The sequence below is a fragment of the Rousettus aegyptiacus genome, unplaced genomic scaffold, assembly GCF_014176215.1.
Source record: "Rousettus aegyptiacus isolate mRouAeg1 unplaced genomic scaffold, mRouAeg1.p scaffold_m13_p_3, whole genome shotgun sequence".
Taxonomy (NCBI): Eukaryota; Metazoa; Chordata; class Mammalia; order Chiroptera; family Pteropodidae; genus Rousettus; species Rousettus aegyptiacus.
In genome coordinates, this window is record NW_023416306.1 from 68556104 (window position 1) to 68566876 (window position 10773).

Here is a 10773-nt window from a genome sequence, read left to right on the forward strand (position 1 = left end):
CTTTGGATAAGTACCTAGAAGTGCAATTTTTGTTCAGAAAGTAGTTCTATGTTTTATTTTTTGAGGAAACTACAAACGATTTTAAATTTAAAATAATGAGTTGTTGGCACTATTCACTATGTAAGGAATTATCTTTACTTTTGGTTATGTTAAACAAATTTTAATGTCAGGTTAATTATTCTTTTATAATTTGTCAGGAATTTTTCAGCACTGACCCTCTTATTGCCACCCTCATCACCATGATCCTATATGAGAATACTTCTTTTACTGGTCTCTAATTCATTCTCTTCCTCCTCTTCCAACCCATCCTGAAACCTACAACCACTTCAGGCTTCCTTAAACAATAATATCTACCTCATAGTACTAGCCTCTCTTACAAGCTCCAATAACTGCATAGTACATTTTTATACAAATTATTCTCTGACAGTCTCATAACCTGACACTCTTTGTTAATCCAACCAGTTTTATCTGCTTCTCTTTTGAAATATATGTTTTCATCATTATTTCTGGTAAGTCATGCATCTTGTTTTCCCTTCTTGTGAGCCACCCATCTCAGTGAGTCATACCAAGTCTCTTACCACACCATTGAAAACTTGCTCACTGTCTCAATCTTCCCTCTCTTATGAAGTTTTAGGCTTTTTTTTTTTTTTTACTGCCTTTAATTTTCCTACATTTGCGTGCCATGACATTTGATAAATTACAGTTTCTCAAATTAGAATTCACCCTCCCATGCTCAACAAAAAGTCTATAAACCATATTTCAGTTTGCTAGCTGGCTCTCTATTAGCTTCTGCAACTGGAGGCACTGGAGGGAGACTGAAAAATTGGGAGAGGAAGAAGGGTTTAAGGTTCTTCTTGTTTTGCTTTTAGGTTCAGCCTTTTTGTTCCTGTCAGCATTACAACAGAAGTGTGTCTTGACTTTGGAGGTGTCAATTAATGTACTAACAACAGTTCATCTCAGTGTCCAGTTTTTCCAACACTCCTGGAACCAGCTTCATCATGACCCCTTGGGAATACAAGAATCATCTTTCTGGTAGCCACCCTTCAAGGTCTGAGTGCCTGTTCCAAGAAGTCCTTCTTCCGAGGTCCTGAGACGTTATACCTGGTGTAAAGTGCCACCCTCCTTATATATATTGGAGTTTCAGCTCCACGAACCTCCTCCTTTGTGCTTTTAAATGTGAATAATTTCAACGTGTCTTCTCAGCATAAGAGGTGTTAATTGCTTCCTGCATTAACTACCACTGCAATACTTAGTGTTCTTCTGTTGGCTGTAACAGTTCTTCAACAATATTACAATTGTTTATATTAAAATACCCCTGTTAAAATAAGTGGAGTGGTTATAACTGGAGTCTCTCTTGACTAGACCCTGTTTACTAGACCTCTCTACTAAGCCATCTCTCCTTCCTGTATGCTTCATTATGACATTGTTAATTTAAGGTATTTATTGTGTATTTGTTTTATTCCAAAGTAGACACAGTTTCTTGAAGGCAGAATATTTTTCTTTCTCTACCTTAAGAACCCAGCACATAGCCTGATGCACCATATGTATCTGTTAAATGAACAGAATGAATGACAGCTTTGAATTTTCCAAGTTCTCTATTTATGTCATGGAATAATGAAGCATTCTGGAATCCTGGCTTTGTAAGCAGCATGTCAGAGCAGAACAGGAAGCTGTCTAGCTGGAGGCTGTGAGGAGTACCAGCTTGCCAATCAATCACTTACTCATCACTGTCGAGGAAAAGACAGAACTATCATTTTTCTCTCTCTGAGAGTGTGTGCTACATGCTTCCTTCTGAGGAAGAGAACTTAAATCATAATTTCTTTCAAATACGTTTATGTGTTAGATCATGTTTCTAAACTCTTTTGTATGACTAAAAATTATAAAAATGAAGTGCTATTCTGCTATTTAGTAAAAAAATAAGCTCAATGGGTATTCTTTAATAAATATTAATGGTGTAATAAAAATGAACTTTTCTATGTATCATTATAATAAATATTTTCTATAATTGTCATTTTCTACCTTGTAATTGATGATTGAATAGAATACCACTCTATTCATTTAGTATCCTTATCTGAGAAAACTCATTCTACATCTATTTTAAGCATATTACTAGTTATTTTTAATATCTTGTTTTCTAAAAAAAATACTTTTTTATTGATCTAAAACTTGAAATTGCCCTTGAATTAGAGTAAAATGAAAAATATGTATTAGATATTCCAATCACACAACTTGCCTGAATAAAACATTTATGTACCATTTTACCAAGCAAATCTCACGGTTTAATAGTGGAGAACCTAGATAATGAAGAAAAATAAAAATATGATTTTAGAAATTTATTTAATATAGGCACACAGTTGTGTAAATAGAATGAGTTCATGCTTTTCTAGGCATGTTACCCCAAGGAGGACATCAAGAGATATATGTGGGACACTGTTGCCATAATTATTTTATTTTTTATTTATATTACATTACTACTTTTTCCATTTCTATTGTAATTTTTGATATCTCCTCCTAACCTCTTTTTCATGATCCCTGAGATGAATAATTAACCTGAAATTATTTATCAATGTCTTGTTGAAATTGATCTTATACAATGAAAGATAGAGCCTTTTCAGTATGTAGAAAATGTATTTTGTTTACACATTGTCAATTCTAAAAAAGGTTTTCTCAGATAATATGAAAAAACTGAGTGTATACTCTACTTCAACACTGAACCGATTCATCTTTTTCCTCTCACAAGGGATAATAGCTAGATAACTCCTGTTTTTTTTATAGGTACAGTACCACCTTCATTAGGATGAAGGTCCCAATCAACGTTATGGGCCTAAAGAATTTAAATGTTATATGTACCCTGTCCTCTTTTTCCACCGTTGTGATCTCCTTCTTTTGACAACTAGGCTTTACGCAGTAGGATTCAGTAAGATTAACAACTAAGCATCTTGAGATCATCTATTTGTCCATATGATCATGACTTGCTTGGCTAAACAATAAAGTATAAAACATGCATTAAAAGTCTAGAGAGTTGAGTGTAAAAAAGGAAAGACACAAATTAAAAAACTTGTACAAATTAATGGGGCTCTTTTAAGAAATCAGTTTTATGCAGCATGGTGGCTAGGGAAATAACAATGTTCCCCAGGGGTTGATCAGCGTAATTTAATGAGTACAACCTTTATAGTCAGTAATTAGTCTGCCATGAAATGGCTTCAGCAGAAAATAGAATTACCAACAAGCTCCATCCTGATCAAAAAGTCATATATGCTGTTAATGAGCAGCCTTTATCTATTTATCTATTTTGTTCTTATTGCTCTTACAAATTCAAGAGTAGCACAGGTTGAATTATGTGAAATTGGAAGTGTTGCCTCTACTTAGAGTAGGGGAGAAACATCAGTTGGTTTTAGGTATGTTGCTAAATTGTTCTAATAGCTGTTTAAACTCTTATTTTTTTTATATGCTCAGTTCATGAGAAAATATTTTGAAAATGTAAAAAGTAAAAGTAATTCTAAAGCTAAAAGTTAAGTATCTAGGATACCATCATGTTTAAATCAAATCTTTCTCCTTTGCAAACAAAGACAGCCCAAATTCCAATTGGTAGAGGAAAAAATATGTCTCTTTTATGATCTTTTATTCCTTCTAGGTTTCCTTTGTGTTACAGACATCAGTGTTTTCACCCTAATCTGAGAGAAATTAGCTGAAATTAGCTAAAGTAAGTTTATTAACACTGGAATACCAATAGGCAGTAATACATGGTAATACTTTTTATTTTTCTAAGTTTTACATGCATAGTTCAATTTTTTCCCCTTGTTTTATGTGCTTAGAAAAAACAAACTCGTTTTTTATACCTCAGCCCAAAGTTCAAATTTCTCTGTGCCCCCTGTCCCTGGTCCAAGTACAGACAGGCACTTGGATCAACATTCAGTAACCTAAGTGTACTCTGCTTCAATTTGAACACTTATTACCTCTAGATTTGGGTTTTTTTTTTTTATTCACTGTTTTGTCTTTGTAGCCGTTGGAATAATGTAGTGCCTGGTAGATAGTAAATGCTTAATAAAATACACTCAACGGATGCATATGTTATTATCGATTAATGATATTTTGTGTAAAATTACTTCATCATCGGCATTTTCAAAAGAGAAAGAGATTTAAGAATTTTTGCCAGCTGAACACTTGATTGGTTAAATATATTTGAGTACAGAAAGATTCTTCCAAGTATCTCTGAAATTTAAGCTTACTCATGTAAGCTTACTTATTCCTGTATGGGATATTCTTTCCTGCATACCCTAATTTGTAACATTGCACCATTGCTATATTATTGTATTGGTCACTAGATTGAATTTGTTCTCAGTTACTTTTCTCTGAGACGCACAGTTCTAGTGCTTGTGATGAACCCAGTATCCCTCTGACACTCCAGATCTGGTCTTATTGTGCTCAGTTCATGCTATGAGCTTCTGTTATTTATACACTATTATTTCTTGCTCCAGCAACTTATATGTAAGGTAGTCTTTACTACTACTTATTCTCTCCCTAGAGCTATACTTATGAATTTTTAGACAGTAATTCTACTTTTACTGCTCATGAACAGATTTCTATCTTTCTTGTTATGTTCTTTCTACCTGGGGAGAAGGCCTATTTCTAATAATCATAATATTTAGCTCTAAAAAGCCCAAAATTAACATTTGCAAACTGTCATAAAGATCAGGCCTTGTTCAACATGCTTAATTTCTGATGTCAGTTTGTCTGTTTATTATCCCCCACCTAGAATGGGCAAGTCTAATGACAAATCCTGGAACTCTCTACTCTCATCCAGGCCTTAGGACAGGCCTGGACACTTCAGTCAGAGGAGGCTAAGAATAATTAGGGTGAAAAACATGGTAACAAAAGAGGGGGAAAATTCAGTTAGGAAACAAATCAAAGTTTTCTTTCCTTAGATTATAAACCCTGTAAAAGCTGGGAACATATCTTATTATTTATCTTTGCAAATTCTATTCTAATAAATATGTGATGCTGTCAGAATATTTAAACTAAAAATGTGACTTTATACTGAAATAATCTATAACTCAGTATGTTTTAATCTTCAGTTGTTCCAGAATTTTCAGTATTTTTACATTTGATAATAATCTTCAATATACACCAGAATCTAATTTTAAACAAGTGTGGATTATTTACTAAGCACATGCAATAAATATTATAGTAAAGCATTTAATACCTTACCTAGAAAAAATGTACTGATACTTATTGTACAATATATTGATACTCCCCTTGATTGTAATAATTGTCCTTTTCTTTTCACTAATTTAGGTATTATTCTAAGAAGTTCACAGATACCCAAAGGCTTCATATCTTGATTCCACGGAGCCCATGAATACAGGAAGAAAAAAAAAATCATGCTTTTATTTTCAGTGACATTTATTTAATTTAAACATTTTTTTGAATTTCTTATAATCATAGTCAATGAAATATAGAATATTAATAATAACTGTGACTTGGTCACCAAAAGATATTACACATTAGAGTTGTTACTTTGTTTTGTAATCCTATGGAATATGTATGTATTTAAAAGTATTATTCTGGTAAGCGGGTTCATAGGCTTCACCAGCCACAAAGAAGTACATGAAACAAAAAGATTAAGAACATCTGCTCTAATGCTTTTTTTTTTTAAGTATGCTTACCTAGTAAACAATCCCTGTATATTAAAACTTCTCATGGATACTTTAAATATTTCCTCCTAGAAAACTCTCATAGTTCCAGAACAAAAAAAAATTGATAGTGGTTTCTTTATGGTTTCTGGATATTTTAGTGAATCAAGATATATTGTGAGGTTATAAACAGAATGATATTTTATGAAATTATAATCACTATATTAAAATCAAACTTTTACATAGAAAGAATGACATCTAATTATTTAAATCACAGATCTCTACTACATGTGTATGTGTATATATATATAGTTCTATCAATCTATATACTAGTATATTTATATTATCTCTCTATATATAACATAGATATATAAAGATATACATTATTTGACAATGTTTTATTTTCTCTCATAGCTTTAGCAAACTGATAAGCAGCACAACCTTGCCAGTCCAGACTATTCTGATACTTTTATTAACTGCCCCATTATTAGGATCAAAAAAGAATATCAAGCTAATAACCAAAAAAGAAAACAAAAATGGCAACAGCTAATATAGATATATAACCTTATCAAAAGTAAAGCTAAGCATTGGAATCCTTTTAGAAATGTCAATCTCACAATAAATACAAAATATTAGTCCATTTATATTTAGAAACTAAAAAGCTGGTTTTAAGATATATGTAGAAATGAATGACCTATAATAACATAAATGATTTTAACAGTTAAAAGGCTAACACTAACTGATTGTAACACTTAATATGAAGCTACAATTACCAAGATAATGCAAAAGGATAAACATATAGATCAGTATAATGTAATTAAATCTGCAAAAATAGACATATATATACATATGCATATTCATTTGATTTTTATGATGGTACTATGACAAATCCTTGAGGAAACAAAGTCTCTTCAACAAATGATGATGGAAAATTTTAATTTCTATATAGAATACTATAAATACTGACTCTCACCTCACATTGTACTGAAAAATTAACTTAAATTAGACTATAGACTTAAATGTAAATGTTAGATTGGGTGGAGTGAGAGACATTCCCAGATCTCTCCCCTTGAAATAACAATAAGCTGAACATCTAAGACTCAACGAAAAACGCCATCACTGCACATCGGCATGTCTGAGCATGGAATCTGTGCATAAGAGCTACCACAGGTCAGAATCCCGGGTGTAAGGTGGTAGACTCAAACAAAGAAAGTGCTTCTTGCAGCCAAAGCTCCCTGTAGGAGGAAGGGGAGGAGGAAAGGTGTGGCAACTTCTCTGAACAGCCCTGCCTGGGAATGCTGTGAGCTCCACGTGGCCAACAGCAGTACCAAGTCAACAGGGCAGAAGGCACAGAAACAGGGAAGGCAGAAAAGTGCGATGGCAGAAAAGTGAGATTGCGGATAAACAACAGTTGATTTTTATCATACAAGGTTGCAAAACCAAAGCTGAGCCGCAGGTCCCATCCCTCAACCCAGAGGGCCCATCCACCTATACCTGCAAGATCGAACACCTGCAGGGGAATCTGAGCAAATGCTACTGAAACTAACTAACACTGACAAGAACTGAGACTGAGGGTAGTGAGAATAATTAAATATCTATAAGAAAAAAAAAAAGGCATTATTAAGGCTTTTTATAAAGCAAGGATCCAAGAGGCTTAGACGCCACCTACTGGAACCCAAAGGAAAAGTGCCTTCTTTGCAAAAGGCTAAAGAGAGACCTTTATATATAATCAATCTTCATTCTGGAAAAAAAGCAGAATATATTTCCATTAATGTCTAAATGAAGAAATAATCCATTAAACACAATTAAACCAAGATGACAAGGCACTTCAAAAAGAAAGAAAAAAATCTCCAGAAAATAAGCTTACAGACATACAAATATATGACTTAAATGAGAGAATTCAGGATGGTACTTTTGAAAAAACTTAATGAGATCCAAAACGATCCATATCGGCAATTTCAGGAATTCAAAAAACAACTAGATGAGCAGAATGGATTCTTTAGCAAAGAGATTGAAACTATCAAAAAAGAACTGAATAGAACTTCTGGAGATAAAAACACACACACACACACACACACTGAAAGAGCTGAAAATGAAATAGCAAGCTCAGGAAATAGAGTCGACCAAATGGAGGAAAGGATCAGTGATAACGAAGACAGAAATGTAGAGATAAATCAGAAGGAAAAAGAGAGAAACTGAAGAATGAAAAATAATTAAATATAAATACAAGAAAAGACACTACGATCAAGTGGACTTCATCCCAGAGGCACAGGGATGGTTCAACATAAACAAATTAATAAATAGGAATCATATGATCATATCAATAGATGCAGAAAAAGCTTTCAACAAGATAAAGCATCCATTTATGATCAAAACACTTAACAAAATCAGTATAGAAGGAAAGTACCTTAACATCATAAAGTCCATCTATGAAAAACCCTCAGCCAACATTATACTTAATGGTGCAAAGCTAAAAACCTTCCCTCTAAGATCAGGAACAAGGCAAGGTTGTCCACTATCACCACTGTTATCCAATATAACATCGGAGATAATAGTGAGTACAGTCAGACAAGAGAAAAATATAAAAGGTATCCAAACAGAAAACAAAGAAGTCAAACTGTCACTATTTATGGAAGACATGATTCTCTATTAGAAAACCCTAAAGACTCCACAAGAACACTACAACAGAAAATCAACAGATTTGTATGGAAGCACAAAAGACATCTAAATGCAATAGCCATCCTGAGAAAAAAAAGAACAAGGCCAGAGGCATCACTCCGCCTGATTTCAAATTATACTACAAAGCAACAGTGATCAAAACAGCATGGTATTGGTAGAAAAACAGACACATGGACCAGTGGAACAGAATTGAGAATCCAGAAGTCATCTCATATTTACATGGGCAAATAATTTTTGGCAAAAAAGCCAAGAATATACAGTGGAGAAAGGAAAGTCTCTTCAATAAATGGTGCTGGGAAAACTGGAACGCCACCTGCAAAAGACAGAAACTAGACTGTGTCTATCACCACACACCAAAATTAACTCAAAATGGATTAAGGATCTGAAAATAAGACCTGAAACAATAAAATCATAGAAAAAAACATAGGAATAAAACTCAGGATCCTTAAACATAAAGAGGATTTTATGAATTTGACCTCAAAAGCAAGCTAAGTGAAAGCAAAAATAAATGAATAGGACTACATCAAACTAAAAACCTCCTGCTCAGCAAAGGAAATTGTCAACAAGGTAAAGAGACAACCATCTGTATGGGAAAATATATTTGCAAGCAGTGCCTCTGATAGGGACCTAATATCCAAAATATACAAAGAACTCATAAGACTCAATAACAAACAATAAAAAAATGATCCAATAAAAAAATGGGCAGAAGATTTGAACAGACACTTCTCTCTGGAGGACACACAAATGGCCAACAAATATGAAAAGATGTTCAACATCGCTAGCTGTTAAGGAAATGCAAATCAAAACCACAGTGAAATACCATCTCATACATGTTAGAATGGCTATAATCAACAGGAGAAGTAATAACAAATGTTGGAGAGGATGTGAAGAAAAAGGAACCCTCATCCACTGCTGGTGGGACTGCAAATTGGTACGGCCACTATGGAAAACAGTATGGAGTTTCCTCAAAAACCTAAGAATTGATCTAACATATGATCCAGCAATCCCTCTACTGAGTATTTACCCCAAAGACTTGAAAACGCATATTCAATATGATATTTTCCCAGCAATGTTCATAGCAGCATTATTTTCAGTGGTCAGGACATGGAAGCAACCGAAGTGTTCTATGATAGATGATTGGCTAAAGAATCTGTAGTACATATATACAATGGAATATTACTCATTCCTAAGAACAGATGAAATACTGCTATTCGCAACAACATGGATGGACCTTGAAATAATCATACTAAATGAAATAAGCCAGAGAGAAAAGTTTGAAAATTACATGATATCACTTATATGTGGGATATATACTTAAAAGCAATAAATGAACAGGACAAATAGAGACTTATGGACATGGACAACGGACTAGTGGTTACCTGGGGTAAGGATGGAAAGTGGAGTGGGAAGGGATAAGCAAAATGTTAAATAAAATGATAAATAAAATGTTAAAAAAGAAACATAAATGATAATATTAAACTTTAGAAAAAATATTTTAAAAATTGTGTCAGAACAAATAAATTATTTTAAGACAAAATGAATGAGTTATTAAGAATAATAAATGGAGATTATGAAAATTGAAAACTTGTCTTCTAAAGTTTATATTATAAAATAGAACACAACACCGAATTGGATGAAATATTCACAATAATGTATCTGATGAAGAACTTCACCTATATTATATAAAGGATTCTTACAACCTAATAAGCATGTCAATTTTACAGTTATTGCATTAAACTGATTATCACATACAATAAGGAACTCTCTGATTATTGAAATTAAAAAAAATACTATTAAATGTTTAATATACAACTTCTTATAGTTCAAAATATTCCAAAAGGTAAAATACAAAAATCATAAAATTACAACAATTAAACTGTGCTTTCAAAAACTGTTGGCCAAAGATACAAACTTTCATTTATAAGATGAATAAGTTATGAATGTACATTAAACATACTAGGTAGGTACCATTGTATCACCATTTTAGAGTTGATAAAATTAAAGCACAGGGAAGTAAATGCCAACTAATCCTAGCAGCTAGACGTCAAGCCTTTCCTCTATACCTCTTAAATGTGCTATCATTTATACATATGGTATTTGATTTAAAATTCAAATATTCCTAGGAGATATATATATATATATATATATATATATATATATATATATACACACACACACACACACATATATAATTAATCTCCGTTTGGGAAGATGGTAAAGAAGAAAAGATCAAGAAATTTATGTGATTTAGGTAACTTAATTCAGGATTTTTTCAGCCTGGGATACAGAGGATATAATTGAAGGCTAGGTTTCAAGGATTAACCCATGCAAAGGTTGAAATTGTATAGAAAATGGAATGCAACAGTATTTGCTTAGAGAAAAATGCATAAACCATTTCAAAGCTTTGAATCTTTTTACTTGAATTGTATAGCATAATGAATATTCAACTTATGAATTTCAA